General features: G+C 36.6%; 1 protein-coding gene and 1 pseudogene across 1 annotated transcript in view; one reads left to right on the top strand and one right to left on the bottom strand.

Annotated features, from left to right (window-relative positions):
* NWD2 (NACHT and WD repeat domain containing 2) overlaps window positions 1–22,376 on the bottom strand; it is a 201,612-nt gene that overhangs the window by 133,575 nt on the left and 45,661 nt on the right. The window lies entirely within an intron of this gene.
* Window positions 188–1,606, top strand: LOC133092471 (biogenesis of lysosome-related organelles complex 1 subunit 5-like; annotated as a pseudogene).

The following is a 22,376-nucleotide window of genomic DNA, read 5'->3' as shown; positions in this document are numbered from 1 at the left end:
GCTGTCCAGGTTTCCCAACACCATTTACTGAAAAGGATGTCTTTTTCCCCACTGTATATTCTTCCCTCCTTTGTTGTAGATTAATTGCCCATATAAATGTTGGTTCATTTCTGAGCTCTCTATTCTGTGGCTTATTTCTTTAGAAGGAAATTCTAAAGGATTTATTTCAGGTAGAAGAAAATTTGAGATGCAAGAAGTATTGGTGTGTAAATAAACTGGTAGATATACAGCTAAGCCTAAAAATAAATTAGTTGCTACATCTAACTAAAAGGCTTCTGTACACCAATGAAACCAACAAGAAAGCAAAAAGAGAGAGGATATTTGCAAATCGTGTATCAAATAAGGGGTTAATATCCAAATTATACAAAGAACTCATACAGCTCAACAACAAAAGAACAAACAATCCAATTAAAAAATGGGCAGAGAATCTGAATAGACATTTTTCCAAAGAAGACATACATATGGCCAATAAGTAGATGAAAAGATGCTTAGCATCACTAATCATCAGGGAAATGCAAACCAAAACCATAGTGAGTTATCATCTCACACCTGTCAGAATGGCTTTTGTCAAAATGACAAGAAATTACAAGTGTTGGTGAGGATCTGTAGAAAAAAAGAACCCTCATGCACTGCTGGTGGGAATGTAAATCGGTGCAGCTGTGGAAAACAATATGAAGGTTCCTCAAAAAATTAAAAATAGAAATACCATATGACCCAGCAATTCCACTTCTGGGTATGTAAACAAAGAAAATAATAGAATTGTATCTATGAAACTAATAATGTTGTATGTCAATTATACTTTAAAAACTAGTGGGTTTTTGAGGCCGCCCCGGGCGGCGGCGGCGGCAAGAAGAAGGACTCGCTGGGGACCGGGGGCTCGCCAGCCCACCTCATTATCAAGGATCTTGGAGAAATTCATTCAAGGCTGTTAGATCACAGACCAGTTATCCAAGGTGAAACCCGTTATTTTGTGAAAGAATTTGAAGAAAAACGTGGTCTTCGAGAAATGCGAGTTCTTGAAAACTTGAAGAACATGATCCATGAAACAAATGAGCGTACTCTTCCCACGTGTAGGGAAACGATGCAAGACAACTTAAACCAAGTTCTCCAGAGATTGCAAGCAGCTACTGACTCGGTCTGTAGACTCCAACAGAGGGAACAGGAGCGAAAAAAGATGCATAATGACCATTTAATAGCTAGTGAGAAACAGCATATAATGCAGTGGGAGGATTTCATGAAAGAACAACACAGCGAATAGGCTGAAGTGGACGAAGAGCACAGAAAATCCATGGAGAGGCTTAAAGACCAATACGCCGAGATGGAGAAGGGCCTGGCAAAATGTCCAGCCTTTGGAGAACTTGAACCATAACAGTGACAAACTGATGAGAAAACATTAACTTCCCCTCAGAAACCGCTCCCACCAAACCGCTTAGCCTCTGCCTCAAGTTTATTAGCAATGTATTCAGTGGCACTCTTCTGCAGAAAAAAGAAACTGCTACCGGAGTCTTAGCTGTTTCCTAGAAGAAGAATGCCACATCTTCCCAGTTTTAAGTCCTGTATCTGCCTATATCTATAAATGGGGAGAAGTAGGAGGAAAATGGTATAAACATGCGCTTTGTTAATGAGGATTGGTCTTAGTTTCCATTGATTAACTCGGAGAACTGTAAATACAGACTTCTTAGAAAAGTAATTTAATTCATTCTTATGCAGGGTTAATGTTACTTTATTATTGTGGCTCAGAAGGCCGATATGGTGGTTGCCTGTCAGAGCCTCCCTGGCTCTTGGAGGAATGTGTACAGTGTTATTCCATGAGTAATGTACTGAGAAACAACTGTCCTGGGAGCAGAGACCACATTGAAGAGAGTCAAAACTTTGTCTCTGCTCTTCAAAGAGAGCCACTTTGGTCTCTGAATGGCCTATTGGGAGAAGTTGCAGATTTTGCATGGCAGCGTAATGCCGTGTTTCACTGGATGACAAGACATGCTTGTTAAGTTTGTGGCCTTCCAGCACTTCATATTTTCAGCTTTTAAAATGTGCTCACAAGGAAAAGCTTACCAAAAATAGTTGACTTTTAACCTTTCCAAGAACCATAATCTTGCCCATAGATTTACCTCATTTTTACATGTGTTTTGCTGTGGGTAAGCTTTGTAAGATAAATAATGTCTATACATGTTTCAACTGTTCAATGAGTAATCAGCAAAATCTGCCAAGGCGTCCCTCTGGAACCATATAAAGATTCTGGCTCTGAGTAAACCAGAAGTATTTGCCCACATGGCAAATGATCCATGTTAAATGTAAATCCTTTTTAGTGTTTAATGTCTGTTCTCATAAGCAGGTGTATTAAGATGAAACATATACCAGTTCTGTCATCACTGTGATCTTTAAAAATCTGCATTTAACAATCTAATTGAGGAACTAAGTTGATTTTTTATTTGCCATAAACCAAGCAGAATTAAATGCAATAATTTTAAGAGATTTATGGCAAATGAATCTGAGGTATGGATAAATCTTTCAGGTCTTTTTTTTTTTATTGCTCTTCAGTAAAGAAAGGCACAAGAAAGAAAATACTCAACTCTTGTGTCATCTCAGTGTTGCTACTGCAGAAAAGGGAGAATGCTTGCTTGTGTAAATTTATGGCTTGCTGTCAAAGCTTCATTCTTGGCTGCATGTTGAAAATGTGATTAAAGTTAATAGAGGAGATGAAAAAAAAAAAACTAGTAACATAAAATAATAACATTTAATATTGGGTCTTAAAAAGATAGAATTGAAAAGTCTTAGATAGGGACTTCCCTGGTGATGCAGTGGTTAAGACTCAGCGCTCCCAATGCAGGGGGCCCGGGTTTGATCCCTGGTCAGGGAACTAGATCCCACAGGCATGCCGCAACTAAGAGTTCGCATGCCGCAACAAAGGAGCTGGTGAGCCTCAACTAAGGAGCCCACGTGCTGCAACTAAGACCCAGGGCAACCAAATAAATAAATTAAAAAAAAATCTTAGATAAAAATAGCATGATGAGAATAAAACCTTAGATCCTGGGCTTCCCTGGTGGCGCAGTGGTTAAGAATCCGCCTGCCAATGCAGGGGACATGGGTTCAAGCCTGGGTTCGGGAAGATCCCACATGCCGCAGAGCAACTAAGCCCGTGCGCCACAACTACTGAGCCTGTGCTCTAGAGCCCGTGAGCCACAACTACTGAGCCCGTGTGCCACAACTACTGCCCTCAGCATTCGCAATATATTGGGGCCAGACAGCAGTCAGCTAAGAATGGGGTTCCCAGTAATGCATAGCAAGTTCTAGAATAGAGGGATAAGCAAAACGCTACTAAAGCAGGAAGAGAGGAATGATTAATTTTGTCTAATGATCAGGGAGAGTTTATCAGAGAAGATGACAATTAAGTTAGGACTTGAAATATAGACAAGATTTTCTCAGGTAGAAAGGAAGAAATATCTTCTAGAAGAGTAGCAGCATGAGGAAAATGAGGAGGGCTTAAGAAGTTCAGGATGTGTTAGAGGAACACCAGGTAGTGTAGTTTGTTGTACGATGTACGGGGTTATATTATAATTAGTCTATAAATTATCAGTCTTTTGCTGTTCCTCTGTGTTCTGGGAATTTGGGGGTCAACAGCATTTATTTCTCATAATCAAATGGGAGAGGAAAGAATACATACAGAGGAACATACAGAACAAAAGCAATTCATCATCCACTTCAGTCAACTCCAAGAAAAACATTTTCATACCATGTCCAAAATGCAGCTTACTTACTTACTTACTTACAGGGGTCTCCCTGCACTTGGCTGACCTGTCTGTTTAGAGTAATTCATCAGTCAGCCAGTTCTCCGTTTGTTCAGACTCTACCATGTACCCAACACTCAGCTGGGTGTTGGGGAAACAAAACACTGCATGGTCCCCAACGCAAACGAACTTGCTTTAGACAGAGTCAAAACTAAGGCACCTGTAGAAAACAGAAAACAATTCCATATTAAACTGAATGGAACACGTTCTAGACACCAGACTGATTTTGAGGCCCTAGCTGGGGAAAGATTTTGGAGAAGCTATGACTTGAAAATGAGTAGAATTCAGAAAAAGAATAGGGTAGAAAAGAGAGCTTTCCTGATGGACAAGACCACCTGGACCTTAGGGGGTAGGGGTCTGTGAACAAAACTTCCTAATGGGATAGGGAATCAAATTATGGTAATGGGACCAAATTACTGAAAGTCTTGAAAACGAGGGATGTGGATTTGATGAAGTAGGCATGGTGATGACATGATAAATGTGATCTTACGGAAAGATACAAAGGGAAACACTCCATACGGCAGATATGACAAAGAAGAAACAGGAATAGGGAGGATCACTTGGAAACTGTGGCAGTAATCCGTACACAAGGTAAAGAGAGCTTATGCCCTGATTACAGCGGGAAAAGAAGGGGCGCAAAGGAGAGACATTTAACGGGAAATTGAGTGACAGATTTTATATATACGAGAAAGAGCTGGCATAGTATGGCTGTTAAGAGGAATCCTGGGTTTGAATACTGGCTTGGTTAAACATCAAGGGCATATCCAGGGCTAGATCATAAGCCTTTAAAAACCTCAGAATGTCCATACTATCTACCTCATTGGGATTAAATCAATATAAAGTACTTCTCACACAGTAACTTTTCAGTAAAAGTTGGCTTGTACCACCACCACCATCACACCAGAGTGATTACAATTTTTCTGCTTTATAAAATAGCTATTTTTCTTTTGTAATTGATAGGTATCTTGTATGGAAATACTTTGAGACTATAAAGTGTCCTGTTGTTCCTCAACCTTTCATCCACTAGTTAGAGCATCTATTGAAGATCCTTGCCTCAAATTATTACAGTTGGCAAATAATGATTTTCTATTTCTATCATTTTTTACATTTATCAATTAACTTTCTATTGTGAGGAAGCGCTCTCTCCCTTCCCATCCATCTGTACTTTCATCCACCCAGCCACTCACCCATCTGTCTACCCACCTACCTACTTCAGTAGGGATGCTTACATTAATTAACAAAGGGTAAAAATAGTAATAAACAAGAAAAAAAATCAGTCCCTGACTATTATCAAACAGGAGCAGATCTGGCTCTCACACCTAGGTGATGGTGTTCCCTTGCTGAATGTAAATAATTTCATAGAACACCAATATTAGATGCTCTATGACCATGCTGGAATAAAACAAAAACAGAACCACTCCATAATCACATGTGGATACAGAAAAAAAAAAAACAAGAATACTGTCCAAACCACAAAAAATGACCAACATCCTCCTCTCCCCACTGACGTGAGTGTTGCTTCTTTATCAAACCAGGTTTAGCTTTGCTCCATTCCTCGTCTCCTATATACAAATTATTAATATAACCAACAGTGAAACCACCCATTTTGATAGCACCCACTCTAGAGTAAAACCACATTTCCTTGAAACCTCCCCCCAATAATTGATTGTATAAGTCCAAATCTGATAATAAGCACCTTTTAATACACTCTTACTGAGATGCCCCACGGTTCCTCATGGTGTGCACTTTCCCTTGTTGTCCTGAGCCAACAAACCCAACTTTGTTTAACCAGAGGTGTATTCCCAGGGGGTCTCTGGCTGGAGGACATCAACAATAATTTTGCAATGGAGAAACCTGGCAGACACCATCTTAAATAAGTGATCAACTAACATTACGAGAAATGGAACAAAATCAATAACCTATTCCTCCTGATACCATGTCCTGAGGAGGACACATCATTTTTGTAATATTCCTGCAAAAAAAGCATAATATAAATTTAACCATGACGAGGGCTTCTCTGGTGGTGCAGTGGTTAAGAATCCACCTGCCAGTGCGGGGGACACGGGTTCAAGCCCTGGTCCTGGAAGATCACACATGCCGCAGAGCAACTAAGCCCGTGCACCACAACTACTGAGCCTGCGCTCTAGAGCCCGTGAGCCACAACTACTGAGCCCACGTGCCCTAGAACCCGTGCTCCGCTACAAGACAAGCCATCGCAATGAGAGGCCCGCGCACTACAACAAAGAGTAGCTCCCGCTCACCGCAGCTAAAGAAAGCCTGTGCACAGCAACAAAGACCTAACGCAGCCAAAAATAAATAATAATAAATATTTTAAAAATCTTAAAAAAAATTTAATCATGAAGAAACATTATTCTACAAAATAACTGATGTATGCTCCTCAAGAATATTAATGTCAAGGACTAAGGAACTGTACTGAATTACAGATGGCTATAGAGACATGACATCTGAATGCAACCCATGATCCAGTATTATTGCGGCAAGGGGTAAATTAGGATCTACAGGTTAGGGAATACTGAATTCATGTTAGTTTCCTAATTGATAACTGTATTGTTATATAAGGAAATGTCCTTATTTTTAGGAAATACACATTGAAGCATTTAAGTGCAAATGATACAGATATATGTTAGAATTATAGGTGTGTGTATACACACATACACACACATAGACATAGAGAGGGTGGGAGGGGGGATAAAGCAAATGTGGTAAAATACTATCATTTGGGGACTCCTGATGAAGGGTATACGTAAATTCACTTTACTCTTCTTGCAACTTTTCTGTAAGTCTGAAATGACAGTCCTTTCTCATTACCAGCAGTAATGTTCTATGAAGTTTCTGTCAACACAGAATTAGGAAACATTGAAGCCTTGCTCCTAAGAGAGATAAAAGGTTAGGTTCCTGCGAGCCTCTGGTCACAGTATTTTTTTTTTTTCTTCAACCGATCAATACAAAACCTGTTTTATGTGTGTTCTGTTTAGACCTTATTTAATATATATTGCTGATTCACTCACATTGGCCCACAGCACTACGACTCATGACTCATGCCTGAGTGAAGCTTGTTAGCGCATAGGTTTTCTCCCTAACGCACTTTGCAGCTCTCTTATGCTCAGGAACACTATGCTCATGTGCTTTGGCACAGTACTTTGAAGCCATTTTGCATAGCAAAATTCCCAAGAAAAAAACCCACAAAAATGTGGAAAATGTGGCACTGAATAGACCGTGAAAAGAGCACTTGTTTGCAGTATTAAGCTGAGACAAGAAGGCACAGTGTTCCCCTGTTCAACCTCGGCAGGGAACTGGGCACACTGGGCAACTCAAATGTCTCACCCATCTGCACGTGTCCATGATGACCGCAAAAGCACCGCGAGTATCGATTTGGGGGGGGGGGTTAAAAATTTTATCCAGTGGACGAATTCACTAACATGCAATCTGTGAATAATGAGGATTGACTGTATGTCAAAATAAAAAGTTAACAAAATATACTTTCAACCTGGAAGACTAGAAACATAGTAGTACAATAAAATAAGTCTGTCTTTGGGCAGGAGAGTTGTTCTGGAAGGGAAGATACTATTTAATTTAGGATATCGTATGTTTGGAAGGTTGTCCCAGAAATGCATCAGATACATTTGGAAATCCAGGAGCTGATGAAAGCCAAATTAGAGTAGCAGATGAAGTTTATGGGAATTATTGGTTACACAGTAGAGATAATTGAAGCCAAAATCAGAGCAAAGGAAGACTCAGATTTTGTGCCTAACCCGTAAGACAAGTGAGGATTAAATAATTACAATGAAGAAATGCAGAATCAAGGCTATTGAATCAGGAAAGGGGCACACAGTGAAACCTGCCTTTGCTTTGGCAAAGCTATTAAAATACATGCACTGAGTAAGGAGCAGCAGACAGTTTCAGTGAGACAGATATATATATATATATATATATATATATATATATATACATATATATGAGATTTGACTAGATAGAGCTTTCCAGATGCAATGGGCTGCTTAAAAAGACAGATTTGCTGCTATTCAAACACAGGGTATAGGTCATTTACCGGGATGGGAGCATTATGGAATACTCTGGATGATCTTTTAAGACCTGCATGATTCTAATGTTCTAATTTTTTGCTAACCCTTTTCTTTGGAGTCTTAAATGATTACCATATATTTCATCAATCATGAAGCAGGTCTCAGATCCTTAAAAATAATCAAATCTATCAAAGCAAAATTTTTCTGTCATAGGCAAAAAATTGTTGTCATGGAAAAAACCATAGTCCATTTCATTGGAATATCTAGAACATGGAGATAAAGGCAGAAGCCACATCTTCACCAGCGTTGTCCACACTCTCCCTTAGTTTGCTGCTGTCTTACAAATAAGCAACAGGTGAGATGGACATTTGGGGCCTGGGACACATCCTTCTTAGCTGCTCCTTATGGAAAGTCAGCATGAGGTAAGTTCTACAGAGCAGGAAATAGGTACTTGGGGCTTGACGGGAAAAAAAAAAAAAAAAAAAAAAAAAAAAGCAGACAGTCCTGGGAATTCCGTACTAGGTTGTGGTCTTTAGTACCAAGGATTTCTCTGAAATAGCGTGGCATCAACTGCTAGTTAGTAGTATACGAAAGTTAAAACTGTCAAGAGCATTAATACTCATTCCCGAGCTGTTGTATGCCTACTCTTTCACTGGTGTGTGGGAGCCCTGGGGACATTAGCGATTGTTACAGCAACAAAATTGGAAGCTCTCACACCTGTCTTACTGCGTCAGCTCTGTGGTTTCCCTCTCATTACTTTCTCACCCGACAACACAGAAAACCTCCCCTCCATGAGGGTGCTGGTGGCGGGGGTGGGGGGAAACTTCCTGTGACTTGCGGAACACTCTTGACTCGACTTGTCTTCTGACGTTTACCTATAAACTTTTTACTGTGCTTTTGATTAGTTCAGAATGTTTACTGACAGGCCTCCTTTGGTTTTCTGAAGTCCGAATTTTTTTTTTTTTTTTTAAATGCACAGTGTCCCAGGCTTAACATTCGTTAAGTACTAATCAGTAATACATGGTTTGCAAGAACTGGTAGGAATAACAATAGATGAAGTTTCCTTCCACATTAATAAGAAAGCACTTTAAATTCTTACTATCATTAGTAAAAGCAAATATTCATTCTTCATATAAATTGCTCTTGTTACATACTATCAACACCATCCTCCACCATCTGGTTACAAAATAAACTAAATGTACAAACGTATAAGAGAAATAATACTTTAAAGGGAGTTAATATAATGTACTATACACAGCTATTAGAAAAGGAAGGTAATTAATCCATTTTGGCAACATATGAAATGCAAAAGTGATAAACATTCACATGTCATAGTTGATGTTCATCAAAAATTGGCCAATTGGAAGATCATATTTAAATTGACATTTTTGTTCTAAAAAAACTTCCTCCTGAAGACATCAAATAGGGATCAAAAGAGCTCCCATAATGACTGCTTTTAGGGACAAACATGGATTCGTTAGATACTGCTAATGAATTATTAGCAAATATGTATTGCTCCCTTGCCATGAGCACATATACCTATATACATATATTTAAAATCTAATGCTATGTGATATAATATAATTATATACTATATATTAGTATAGTATATTATAGTATATAATATATACTATAGTATATTATATAATTAATTATATATAATATATATAATTATATATATAATATATAATATATATAATATATATAATATATAATATATAATAATATATATAATATATAATAATATATAATATATTATATAATATATATTATATATAATATATATAATATAATATATAATATATATTATATATAATAATATATAATTATATATAATATATATAATATATATAATATATATTAATAATATATATAATATATAATATAATATATATAATATATAATAATATATATATAATATATATAATATATATAATATAATAATATATAATATATAATATATATAATATATAATATAATATTTATATAATATTATATTATATAATATTATATTATATATTATATTATATAATATATATAATATATATAATAATATATATAAAATATATATAATAAATATTATATAATATATATTATATATAATATATTATATAATATATATAATATATAATAATATATATAATATATATAATATATATAATATAATAATATATAATATATAATATATATAATATATAATATAATATTTATATAATATTATATTATATAATATTATATTATATATTATATTATATAATATATATAATATATATAATAATATATATAAAATATATATAATAAATATTATATAATATATATTATATATAATATATTATATATATAATATAATATATATAATATATATTATATATAATAATATATAATTATATATATTATATATATAATATATATATTATTATATATAATATATAATATATATAATTATATATATAATATATAATATATATATTATATATATAATTATATATATTATATATTATAGTATATAATATATAATATAGTATATTATATAATTAATATAATTAACCCAAAATGATCTTCAGTGAGAGGGTCTAAGGAGTCAGCACACATTCAGACAATTCTTCCATTCTTTCAAAAGAACTGAGAATTCCAGCAAAGTGTTTAACGTGCTACCTATACCAAAGGTATAGGTAAGATGGTGCCTTAATTTTGTTTTGAAATATGTTTAAATATCTTGATCCTTATAAATTTATGGATGTGTTCATCTGGTCTTGTCACTAAATGGGTGAGCTGTCTTAGTCATGTCACACAATATGAAGAACATTAATATAATCTCACACAGAAAAAAAAATCAGCCAAAGTGTTAGCAGAGTTATCCCTCACTCTAATGCATTTATCAATAATATATTAATATTAATATTAGTGTGAAATTCTAAATACTCCTCATAGCTGAAGGCTGTAAAAGTCTACTTTTAATCCTTTAAAGGATATTTTTACTTTTTCTCAAAGTCTCAATATTGAATGTTATAAAAATATTTTTAGGGCTTCCTTGGTGGCACAGTGGTTGGGCATCTGCCTGCCAATGCAGGGGACACAGTATGAGCCCTGGTCCAGGAAGATCCCACATGCTGCGGAGCAACTAAGCCCATGCGCCACAACTACTGAGCCTGCACTCTAGAGCCTGCGAGCCACAACTATTGAGCCCGCGTGCCGCAACTACCGAAGCCCGTGCGCCTAGAGCCCGTGCTCTGCAACAAGGGAAGCCACCGCGCAATGAGAAGCCCGAGCACTGCAATGAAGGGTAGCCCCCGCTCGCCGCAACTAGAGAAAGTCCGTGCGCAGCAACGAGGACCCAATGCAGCCAAAAATAAATAAAAATTAAAAAAAAAAAAAAACTTTTAGCATTTGCTTTCAAATGAAATATTCAATGCTCAATGCTTTCATGGAACATTTTCCCTTAAAAATCCATTATACTAAAAGTAAATATCTGCATGGAGCCCACTAGACTGATGTAATTAAATTTACAAAAAGGTAATGGAGATTTTATCTGCAATAGCATGCAGTTCAACGCAACAGCTGAGTTATTGCGTTTTTTTCCCTATAAAATCTGGGATGAACAAAATGTTGCGTTTAAGGTTTGTTTTTTTTTAATATCTCACAGCAATCTTTAGATTGGACTATTATTTTTGTTATGGCATCTCAATTTGATTACAAGGTATTAAAAAATGCAAGAAAATCAGAGTGATATGAAAGTGAGAACTTGGCCACATTTAGTTATTTTTAAATTACTCAGGGAAGGCCTGTTCGTGAGAATGGTTACCCCTGCAGCACGCCCTGGGCTGATCTCGGGCCTCTGAAGTAGACGGCTAAATTCAGGCCTTTGGTCAAAGAATCCCTGTGATCCCTTTCAGGTTTGGTCTCAGGGTTCCAGACTAGACAGAGCTGCGTATTTTAAGAAGTCGATTAAACCAAAACTTTGTCATATCATTTTTTTTTCTACACCTCCTTAGTGAAATACATTCCCAAGTATTTAATTCCTTTAGTCATATCATTTAACTCTAGGATTCTTTAACTTGTCCTCTTAGAATTGCTTCTTTCTGAAACAACAATGCAGCCAATTCTAAACGACACTCAAAAGCTAATCCAATAAACCAATAATTTTATCTAGGGAGTGAAGAGTGAAGATGATGATGGCTCAGAATGTCAAATACCTTCACCTTCTCCTGATAAATGTTGCAAGAATCCAAGATGGATTTGCTCCATCTCCTTTTCAAGCTTTCACTTTCTGGCACCTTCCTCCTTGCTCTCTATGCCTTATTTCCATTTTCCAACCTGCCATTTGTTTTCTCGCGCTGTTTCCACATGCCTGTAATCTAACTCCTGCAGGTAATCCGCTTTACCTAGTTTATTCCTGCTTGTCCTCTAGATTATCAGCTTAAGGCAATTTCTTCCAGGAAGGCTTTTCTGACTGCCTACAACCTCCCAGCAGGCCTAAGTTCCATCTGCCTGCTATACACTCCTGTAACACACTGTACTTCTGATTTGGGATACTGGGCACACTTAAAATCACTAAGGATTGCCTTCAACTCTAGGTTGAAGCTCTTGAGGGCAGGAACCATGTTTGTCTTTTTCAGGGCTATATCCCCACTGCCTGGCACACAGGAGAGGCTCAATAACTATTTTTTGAACATAGTAAACAAATGACTAATAGTTATTGGCTTTTGTGTCAATCTCCTGTGCTGTTACATCTGCATGTTTTATTCATCTTGGCATCCTCAATGTCTAGCCCAATACCTGCTACAAAGTATGCTGTTAATAAATGCTGGCTGATATTATTTCTGAAATGGTGTGCTTATCTAACTTTCTAAGGACAGCTTCTTCTTCCCTTAGCTTACCTGCAACTGTGAGAAAGGAATTAGAAGATGGTTAAATTATTATAGCCTCAGAAAATTGCATGGATGTGAAAATGGAAGATGGACTGCTCATTCAACCTTCACGCAGGGCACCTATGCATGTGACCAAATCCAAACAATGTTTTTTTTTTTTTAATGAGGAAAAAAGCATTTGCCAATAATCGGTTGCTTGAAACTAATCTGCAGTGGAAAAAAATCAGAACAGTGATTGCCTCTGGGGGTGGGGACGGGCGAATGACTGGGAAGGGACATAAGGGAAATTTCAGGGGATGAAAACATTCTATATTTAGTTTAAGGTTTATTCAAAACATATCAAATGGTGCACTTGGGACTTAACACATTTCACTGCATGTAAATTTTACCTCAAAAAGCAAATGAAAGATCTGTCAAGTACTGAACTCTATTTAATGATACTCATGATGTGATATGTTAAGGGTGAAGTGTACTGATGATTGCAATTTACTTTGAAATGCATATAATAAAAAAGGGGTGGAGAAACATGATAAATATGTAAAATATTAATTGTAGAATCTGGGTGGTAGGTATATGATCGTTTACTATACAATTCTCTCAACATGCCTGTATGTTTGAAAATTTTCACTGAAAAATGGAGAAAATCGTTGCTTGGCCCCTATTTAGATGCAGGTACATCAGCACCGAAAACTTAAGTACAGAGCTGCCTCCAAGGAGTCCTTTGGCTATGCAAAGTCAGAAATTAAGGTCGTGGATGAAAGGTTAGGATGGAGTAATGAAGAAATTCTAAAAATCTCAGGAAAATGGGAAAAGTTCTCATTATCTATGACTCATTCATTTAATCAATAAATATTTATGGAATTCCTAGTACATACCAGAAACTGTTTTAGACACAATAAAGAAAAATAGATAAAAGTCTAGGTCTTCTTGGAATTTCAGATTTTCATCATGATTTCAAGGGGAATCCTCCAAAGATGGGAAGAAAGGTTGGGGGTGGGGGGAGTTAGCAGCAGACCAAGTGGCAGTTCTGTTCCTGTTTCAGGCCTAAGACCATCCCTTGATGGGAATAACACATGTGGACACACAATGGATCAAGGCATTGAGAACTGGAATGGAATGGTAATCCATTTAGGACAAGAGCATCTTCAGCTGAGACCACTTTTAGTTCATGGGGGGGCATCAGCATGCCTTCCAAAGTAGGAAAAAAAAAAAAATCAGTGCCTTTGATTTTCTTAACTCATGTTACAATCTGCTCTGGCAGAATGTATCAAGTACAGTATACAGAACACCTATATCTTGCAACCTTTTAAGACATACTACACCATATACACACTCATGCTCTGCTCCTTCTAGGGAAGGGGGCAGAGAGCAGTGGTCAGGATTTTCACCACATGAATAAAATTTCTTTTAAAAAGTATCTGAAGCCTATATGGCAAAACATTGGTTAAACCTCGATGGTGCATTTTCGGCATGTCTAAAATTCTTCAGAATTAAAAATTTTATAATTAAAGGAAAAAAAGTTGACAAACCATAATGTAAGTACCAATGACATCAATCACAGACTATATGGTGTTTTCTGGAATGCACTTAAGGAGGGGAGAGAGGAAACAAATGAAAAAAAATGCAACTATCAAAATAATAACCTCTCTCCTGAGTAAAACTGTTTATCTTAATAGATTCATTTACAGAAGTACTCTTTCATACAAAACAATGTACTGGAAAAAAATGGATGAAATGACCCTATTTATTCAGGAAACAATACTCAGTAGTATTGGAATTTCTGACATAAATCAATTAAATCAAAGCATTAATTTCTTAGTAAATTGCTTATTTTTGAAAAATGGTGCTTCTGTGCCAATATGTGGTATAAGCATATTACAAATGAGAGCTGCTAATGATGACTCATAAAAAAATACAGAAGTTATGTGGAAATTTCCGATTTACAGCATCCAAAGCTAGATTATATTAATTGAGGTAGTAAAATGAATAATGAAACCATGTTGGAGGTATCTATCCAAATATCCATCAATATTTAGGCACCAGCCTGAATTCTAGGTTAAGAGATTCATCATGAAAAGTCACTGGAAACCTCAGGGATTAAAAAGAAAATAAGCCAAAGCTAAAATACTGATGTAAACCATATGTGGAATTCACATAAAATATAAAAACCAACTACTCATAATTCATCACAAATTTATAAACATTTTTTTTTTTAGAGCTCAGTTTTATTTAAATAGCTAACAAGTGATTCATCTAATATAATCATGCCCATTCCTTTATGCTCCTACAATAACTGGGCTCAGTTAATCCCATGAAAACCAACCACAAATTTAGTTCTATTGCTTAGCACTGCGTAACAAATGCAAATGGGCAGCTTAGAGCAGTTTCTACAAACCCTCCTGCTGTGCACATGGATCCCCAGAGGAGGCAGAAGAGACTCTGGTGCTTGAATTCTTGTCCAGGATACAACCTTAAACCTCTGTGGAAAGAATGGGCTGCCGATTAAATTCTTCGCATGCTAGCCTGAAAAATATGCCAATTAGGCTGACAATTAGAAACACTATAAATAACATGTTTAATTTGATGGCTTGGTTACTGTAATAAATTGAACAACTGTTTCTCCCTCTTGCTATATTCATTTTCACCTCAGGGTTAAGTGATACTGGCCAGAGAAATCCTGGAACAGGAGGCATTTGCAGAAGGCTAATGTGTGAAATTAATTTTCCTTGCACTGGCTTTATTCCTGTTGCCATAAAGGATCCACATAAAACACTGCACACTAGAAAATCTCCTATCTTCTTTACACTGATTTTTTTTTTTCTTTTAGTGTCATTAAACCAAGTTAAGCTTTGTGAGAATACAAGGAGTAAAGATTCATATTCAACTAACACTTAAGACCTTCTCAGTAACTGCTCAGCTACTGCAACATACATTGTTTTACTAAACCTCACAATAATCACCTGAAGTTGGTATCATGATCTCTATTTCACACACAAGGAAACTCAAAGTTGCTAAGGAACGTGTCCAAGTACACAGAAGTCGTACTGGCCAATGCATAGTTTAATCCGGGCTACACACTCCAGAGTCCACATTCTTTCTACTGCCACACAACGCTGATTCTAATTCTTACCCTTTCTACCCCACGTAATTACCCCCCATGTAATTCTTACCCTTTCTACCCCTTTCTTTGCACATGCACAGCTCAATGCCAACTGGAATTCACTAATATCTAAGTAAGCATCTTATGAAGCTACTTTCATGTTCCAGAATGCAAGGGCCTGTTCACGGTAATGTAACAAGACAGGAAAAAGTTAATGTACTTCTCCAACTCTGACAGTGGGGGAAACCTGACCCAATAAGCACATGCGTGATTTGGATGATATTTCAACACTAGGGTTATCTTGGGGATTTCATCATCACTGCTGTTCTCATTAACAAAAGTGCTAAGTAAAGGAGTCTCTAAAGCTGATGCTAGAGAAAACACAACACTACATAAAAATGATGAACTTACCAATCACACTTGAAAGTTAAGAATTTTTCTTATAGATGGCAATAAAAGTTTTATTTGAAAGTAACCTTTATGTATTAAATGATACTCTGATGCTATTTCCTATTGTTCAGTCAACTAAAACAGAAAATTGTTCTGTGCAGATTTCTATGGGCAATACCTTTAATTGACTCTCCTCCACGCATACGGCCTAAGGCCAATTGATGTCATGATTCTAAGAGGCTGCTTCAAAATCCTTATGTATACCTGATGAGTCTTCAAAAAATTGGAGTGAAATTCTGTTCGGCATAGGTTTGATAAAGTAATTTTTAAATTGCTATCACTTGATTGGTATAAACAGTAACACTACTAAACAGAATGCCCTATATTCTGAGCATTAAAGAGGAGAGAATTTTCTGCATATAAAATTTTTGGTGGAAAAAAATCAGCTTACTATAAACTTCTGCATAAAACTTTCAACAGAATAATATGATGATAAAATACATAGATATATATTAGAATCCCAAATAAAGTAAAAAATATGGTTAACTAAAGATAATTTAGAAAATATTATCCAGTCCAAATGAAACCAAAACATACATGCTTTCTCACAAAAATAAACAAATGGGACCTAATCAAACTTACAAGCTTTTGCACAGCAAAGGAAACCATAAAATGAAAAGACAACCTACAGAATGGGAGAAAATATTTGCAAATGATGTGACCGACAAGGGCTTAATTTCCAAAATATACAAACAGCTCATACAACTCAACAACAAAAAAAACAAACAACTTGGTTAAAAAATGGGCAGAGGATCTGAATAGACATTTCCCCAAAGAAGACACACAGATGGCCCACAGGCACATGAAAAGATGCTCAACATCACTAATTATTAGAGAAATGCAAATCAAAACCATAATGAGATACCAGTCACACCTCACACCGGTCAGAATGGCTATCATTAAAAAGTCTACAAATAACAAATGCTGGAGAGGGTGTGGAGAAAAGGGAACCCCCTTGCAGTGCTGGTGGGAATGTAAATTGGTGTAGCCACTATGGAAAACAGTATGGAGGTTCCTCAAAAATACTAAAACTAGAGTTGTCATATGATCCAGCAATCCCACTCCCAGGCATATATCCTGACAAAACTATAATTCAAAAAGATACATGCACCCCTATGTTCAAAGCAGCAATATTTACAATAGCCAAGACATGTAAATAACCTAAATGTCCATCAACAGATGAATGGATAAAGAAGATGTGGTAAATATATACAATGGAATATTACTCAGCCATAAAAAGAAATGAAATAATGCCATTTGCAGCAACATGGATGGACCTAGAGATTATCATACTAAGTGAAGTCAGTCAGAAAGAGAAAGACAAATACCATATGATATCACTTACATGTGGAATCTAAAATATGACACAAATGAACTTATCTACAAAAGAGAAACAGACTCACAGACATAGAGAACAGACTTGTGGTTGCCAAGGGGGAGGGGAGATGGGGGAGGAATGGAGTTGGAGTTTGGGATTAGCAGATGGAAACTATTATATATAGAATGGATAAACAACAAGGTCCTATGCTTTAGCACAGGGAACTATACTTAATATCCTGTGATAAACCATAATAGAAAAGAACATAAAAAAGAATGTGTGTGTGTATATATATATATGTATATGTATAACTGAATCACTTTGCTGTACAGCAGAAATTAACAACAGCATTGTAAATCAACTATACTTCAATTTAAAAAAAAGTTAATAAATGAACAAAAATAAAAGGTGAAAATTGGGGGAAAAACCCTAAATGTTAATCAATACAGTGTTGACCCATACTACTGGAATACTACTCAGTCATTAAAAAAACAATATTGGGCTTCCCTGGTGGCACAGTGGTTGAGAATCTGCCTGCCAATGCAGGGGACACGGGTTCGAGTCCTGGTCTGGGAAGATCCCACATGCCGCGGAGCGACTAGGCCCGTGAGCCACAATTGCTGAGCCTGCGCGTCTGGAGCCTGTGCTCCGCAACAAGAGAGGCCACGACAGTGAGAGGCCCGCGCACCGCAATGAAGAGTGGCCCCCACTTGCTGCAACTGGAGAAAGCCCTCGCACAGAAACAAAGACCCAACACAGACATAAATAAATAAATAAATAAAATTTAAAATAAAACAAAAAAAACTATATATAACTTTGATAAAAGTACCATGACATATTGTTGGTTGAAAAAAGTAAGTTGCAGAATGTTACACTGTACTATGACCTCATTTTTGTAAAAAAGTTAAAAACTATATATTACTTACTTTTGTTTGTATGAAAAGTAAGAAAGTCTAGAAGAATACATACCTAACTATTAACAGGAGATATTCCTTGAAGGGAGTGGGGAAGATGGAGAGAAGAAACTTACATTTTACCTTGTGTATTTCTGTAGTGTCTTAAAATGTTTTAAAGCAAGCATGTATTACTTTTGTAATCAAATAAAACAAATTTGAGGGTTAAAAAATTTTAAAAACTGTGTATGTTTTCTCAAAGAAAATTAAATGTTAGGAAATAGCATCCATCATGAGGATAACAAATCACTTAATAAAAATGAATTTGTGAAAATGCCAAAGTATCTTTTTGATTTGATTCTTGGGTACTTATAAAAATTATAAATCAGGATGCCCTTATTAATTTCTTCTATAATACTACAAATACATTATTATATTGTACATTACAGAAGGTCTTAGAGATTAGCCAACTAAATCATATTTGAAAATAAAGGAGAAACTTTTAGGATAATTATTTATAAATTTGCTTTAGCACCGCTTTTTTTCCCCAATGATTTCAGAGCTTTGGAAAAATAACCAAATGTTACTGAATTACAGGGAACACATATCAGAGATCACCAAAAGAAACCCCACAAAATAAAATGTCTACTTCCTTAAAAGTTACATAGTGTGCTGTAAGGTTGGCTAGAAAGGGAGACCCATGAACTAAATTCAAGTTTTGCCAATAATGACTAGTTTAAATAGGCTTCTGTTCCTTACTGATAACATGAGTGTATTGTGGGGTGGGGGGTGGGGGGTGGTATGTGAAGGAGTATTAAATTAACGGGGTATCCAAGATGGTACCCAAGGTCATATACAGTTCCAATATATTTTTTTTTTAAATCAGTCCTGCCCATCATTAGACATGGAAGAATATCTCTAACAGTGGAGTTGACAGAGAGAGGCACCTCACAAGTCAAACAACTACTAAGAGTGTCATCCCTGAAGGCAAACAAGCTCCCAGTATTTCTGTCTATAACCCTCTCTGATACCCCCCACCACAGGTCTCTAGTCGTTGAAGGGACACAAAGAGAGTGCAAGGCTGCAAAGACAAATGTGCAAGCTTGGTTCTAGGCGACAACCAACCACAAGGGCTATCACAGCATCCTGAGCACCAGATACTCACCGGTGTTGGGCAGAGAGGTATGTGCACCTCATCCGCATTCTACCCTTCCAACGGAACTGTCTTCCTTCACTCCCTACTTTTATATGATTCATCACAAGAGGAAGTTTCCTGTAAATGAGCTGTAGCGATAGGGCCATCAGATGCATGGGGTCACCCTGGCTAAAGGAGAACCTGGAGGTCTGGGGCCCTAGAAAGAAGTCCAACAGGCACTGGTAGAGCCAAGGAATTGAGGGAAGTCCCCCAAGATGGACTGTGAGGTCCTGAGGCTTGTGGAACATTCTGGGCTATGGATTAGAGGGGCTATATTGATTTAGAATAACTCAATGCTAATGACCTTCCAGAGGATGTTGCCAAAATATATTTTAAAGGAATTTAAATAAAACATTTGCAGTGATCCTTCAATCTCACAGAATGTGTATAGTAAACTGATTAAGAGCCAACCTCTTAGTTTAAATGAGAAAACTTAAGCCCCAAGAGCTCTGAGGACATTCCCCAGAATCTTCATCCCCTAACCCCATTCAAGAGCACATAGAAGTTTTGATTTGCATTTCTCTAATGATTAATGATGTTGCGCATTCTTTCATGTGTTTGTTGGCAATCTGTATATCTTCTTTGGAGAAATGTCTATTTAGGTCTTCTGCCCATTTTTGGATTGGGTTGCTTGTTTTTTCGATATTGAGCTGCATGAGCTGCTTGTAAATTTTGGAGATTAATCCTTTGTCAGTTGCTTCATTTGCAAATATTTTCTCCCATTCTGAGGGTTGTCTTTTCGTCTTGTTTATGGTTTCCTTTATCATCTCACACCGGTCAGAATGGCCATCATCAAAAAATCTACAAACAATAAATGCTGGAGAGGCTGTGGAGAAAAGGGAACCCTCTTGCACTGTTGGTGGGAATGTAATTGATACAACCACTATGGAGAACAGTATGGAGGTTCCTTAAAAAACTAAAAATAGAACTACCATACAACCCAGCAATCCCACTACTGGGCATATACCCTGAGAAAACCATAATTCAAAAAGAGTCATGTACCACAATGTTCATTGCAGCTCTATTTACAATAGCCAGGACATGGAAGCAAACCTAAGTGTCCATCGACAGATGAATGGATAAAGAAGATGTGGCACATATATACAATGGAATATTACTCAGCCATAGAAAGAAACGAAACTGAGTTATTTGTAGTGAGGTGGATGGACCTAGAGTCTGTCATACAGAGTGAAGTAAGTCAGAAAGAGAAAAACAAATACCATATGCTAACACATATATATGGAATCTAAAACAAAAATTGTCATGAAGAACCTAGGGGCAAGATGGGAATAAAGACGCAGACCTACTAGAGAATGGACTTGAGGACACGGGGAGGGGGAAGGGTAAGCTGGGACAAAGTGAGAGAGTGGCATGGACATATATACACTACCAAATGTAAAATAGATAGCTAGTGGGAAGCAGCCGCATAGCACAGGGAGATCAGCTCGGTGCTTTGTGACCACCTAGAGGGGTGGGATAGGGAGGGTAGGAGGGAGGGAGATGCAAGAGGGAAGAGATATGGGGGTATATGTATATGTATAACTGATTCACTTTGTTATAAAGCAGAAACTAACACACCATTGTAAAGCAATTATACTCCAATAAAGATGTTAAAAAAAAAAAAAAAAGAGCACATAGAAGGATCCTAAATACGCTTCCCAGAGATGACAGTTTTCTCGATCATTTTATACTCCTCAGATACTATCGAGGTATCAATAAAACTCTTTGTCAAATTATCTGATTCCCTCACTACATGTAAATTTCCATATGATACCCACTAATAAAATTTAAGTTCCAATTCTTTAGGAATACTACAAAAATCTTAAGACTTATACACTGTTGAGTCTTATCCTGTTAAGTGTCAAATCACTCGAATACACCAGGCTTCTGAAAAGAGGTAATGCCCCTAAACAGGACGATTAGGATTTCAATAAACTGTGGCAACAATAGTCCTACATTTGTAATTGATTATAACATTGGCCACTAAGATTATCATAATATAGAACTAAAATCTTCCAGTGCCATTAAGAACTCTTAGGTGACATATACAAGCACATGGAATTAAAAAATTAAACACACACATTAAAGAGAACATAAGTGCTATCTTTAAGAAATTATTTCGTCTGTCAAAAAAGCTGATTGGTCCTCATAGAGAATTTTCCCTAAAGCCACGTGTATTGAGCCTAATATTCCTCCATAGTTGGATAAAACAGATTTTTCTACATTAAAATATTACCAGTATAAATTCTGATCATTTATACATTTTGGGTGGGAGAAGGCTTTTCACTGATCGCAGAAGGCTGGATTTGAGGCAATTAGGTGAGTCTATAATGACTGCAGTGCAGCACAGCAGTGGCTTGGAGCTTCAGAGTCAGGCAGATGCGGATGTGAGCTCTGCCTCCAGTACATGCCAGCTGTGTGATGCTGGGCAAGTTACTAACCCTCTCTGAGCTTAGGCTTCCTTATCAGTAAAAGAGAAGTAATAGTAATGCCTTCCTAATAATCTGAAAATAACTTAATAATCACTCAAGGTCCTGTGTGTTAATTAGAGGGTACCTATTATCATTACATTATTGACATTTGTCAATTTCTCACAACAATTCTAACAGAAGGAACTCTGAAACAACTTTTACAGTTATGGAAATGGGAGTCTTGAGAGGTAAAGTAATTTTCCAAGGATACTCATGGTGCAACTTTACCCACAATATCAGTAAGTGCCAT

This window comes from Eubalaena glacialis, chromosome 5 (assembly GCF_028564815.1).
Source record: "Eubalaena glacialis isolate mEubGla1 chromosome 5, mEubGla1.1.hap2.+ XY, whole genome shotgun sequence".
NCBI classification, from domain to species: domain Eukaryota; kingdom Metazoa; phylum Chordata; class Mammalia; order Artiodactyla; family Balaenidae; genus Eubalaena; species Eubalaena glacialis.
This window is presented reverse-complemented; position numbering and strand designations above follow the sequence as displayed.